The sequence below is a fragment of the Cherax quadricarinatus genome, chromosome 28, assembly GCF_038502225.1.
Source record: "Cherax quadricarinatus isolate ZL_2023a chromosome 28, ASM3850222v1, whole genome shotgun sequence".
Lineage (NCBI taxonomy): Eukaryota > Metazoa > Arthropoda > Malacostraca > Decapoda > Parastacidae > Cherax > Cherax quadricarinatus.
Window position 1 is genome coordinate 21,280,809 of NC_091319.1, and position 2,500 is coordinate 21,283,308.

Genomic DNA, 2,500 nt, shown 5'->3' on the forward strand with positions numbered 1-2,500 from the left:
ACACACACACACACACACACACACACACACACACACACACACACACACAAATATATATATATATATATATATATATATATATATATATATATATATTTATATATGTCGCGCAGAATAGGTAAAATTGGTCACTTAGCAAGAACTCATTTAAAATTAAGTCCTTTCTAAAATTTTCTCTTTTACGTTTAAAGATATATATTTTTCATTTATGTTAATGTGAAAATTAATAATTTTGCACCAAACGAACCTTAGAAAACTTTCCTAACCTTAATTTAGCAAGCGCAAATTAATTTAGTCCAATCCAGTTAAATATTTTTTAGATAAGTTTACAATAACAATAATTTAACAAACAAAAACAATGAAATATATATTTTTTTGTTAGGTTCAGATGATTTTTGCGAAATTAATGCATACACAAATTTTCGCCTGCCTTATTCGGCAAGAAAAGCGTTGTTATATAAGCCAAAATCGCAACATTTACCTATTCAACACATTATGTATATATATATATATATATATATATATATATATATATATATATATATATATATATATATATATATATACATATATATATATGTATATATATATGTACATACATATATATATGTATATGTTATATGTCCATAATATCTGTTTACTCAAGAACATTAAATTTTTGTATATTTCAAACACCCAAACCGTAAATAAAGACTGGTGAGGCAGTAAGAGGTGAGGTAGGGAGCTGACACTGAGAGTCTCCTCCCGTCAGCATATCTGCCCGTTATCCCCCTGACCCGAGCCCAGCAGAGCGAAAAGTCTGTCTAGGTGCAGCAAGTACAGTAATCTGGAAACTGGGCTGTAATTCTTGGCTACAGCCACCATATCCTGTGGGTCTGGTATTGATGTTTATAGCATGTCTGTGGTTGAAGGTTCACAGCTTGGTGCAGCTGTCAGTGAAGAAGCAGTTGATGGGAAGCAGGTGATTACCACACTTCCCAGCCAGGAAACATTACTTTAGAAAGACACGTGAGTAAACATTAAGGCATATTACAAAACTTTTCTGTCAAGGAACCTTGATGACACAGGTCCTGGTCAGAGTCCAGGGACCAAAACCTTTTGTAATAAATATGTCCTTGTGTTTACTTACTTATCCTTTTATATAGGAAAATAGCATTATTATTGTGATTCCATTATTCTTATGCAGATTATTACTACTCTAACTTACCTAATATTACGTTGGGACCCCAGTACCTGATCCCATTATCTTCAGGATTGGGTACCTCTGTAATATTTACACACACACACACACACACACACACACACACACACACACACACACACACACACACACACACAACCACACACACAGGAGCTCGGACTCGGGGCCAGGAGCTCGGACTCGACCCCTGCACCCTCAACTAGGTGAGTACACACACACACACACACACACATGCACTAACTTGAATAACTACACGGTGCGCAGGAAAACAACTGTGTGCTGTGAAAGGAAACGAAGATAAGCGCTCAGAGATTAGAACAAAACAGAATCGAACATTTTCTACACAGGTTGACAGACATATGATCAGGTATTACATAAATTATGTTCTATAATTTGATTATTTCTCATTCAGAATGAAAGTATATTTTCCAACATGTCTTTAATAAGGTGTATATAACAGTTCCTGCTTTATATCTATAAAGTTGAAACCAGTATACAGTTGACAGTGGAGTAATTGACATGTATAAACTACTTTATAGAAAGTCCCTCGTCAGGCAGAGTATATCAGTTAGCTTAAAAAGGCGCGTGAGTTTCCCTGTCTCCTAATATCATGTTTATTTTTCTCCTGTACCATGAATTAAAGAAAGATCCTGGACTTCGCCTTACGAAAGCAGACAAAGCAAATGCGATAGTAATTATAGACAAAGTAGATTATAGTCGAAAAATAACATTAGAAGACAGGTGAACTGAGGTGCCCCTTAACATTCACTTATAAATACTAGACAGTGAGACAAGTATCGTAGTTTACTAGAATGTTGTTGTTGATATTTAAATACTGTGAGAATTTGGTATACGAATTATGATAATTTGAGATCTTGTGTAACAGTTTGGTAGAACATATGTATCTGGGAATACTAAGGTACATAATTTATTTCCTTGCTACTAGGGATGGAACCATACTAAATTTTTTGCTGATACCGTTACTAATTCCTAATTTTCGGCCGATACTAATACTGATACTTTTCCTATATGTTTTTTTAGTTATAATGATTATGTTTAATATATAAAGGAATGCTTATTTACACAATGGTTATTAACACGGGAAAGTTAAATACTTGGCTTGTTGTGCTAGTTACCGGTTGTCAAAGATACTTGTCGATGGTGTGTGTGTACTCACCTATTTGTGGTTGCAGGGGTCGAGTCCTAGCTCCTGGCCCCGCCTCTTCACCGGTTGCTACTAGACCCTCTCTCTCCCCGCTCCATGAGCTTTATCAAACCTCGTCTTAAAACTGTGTATGG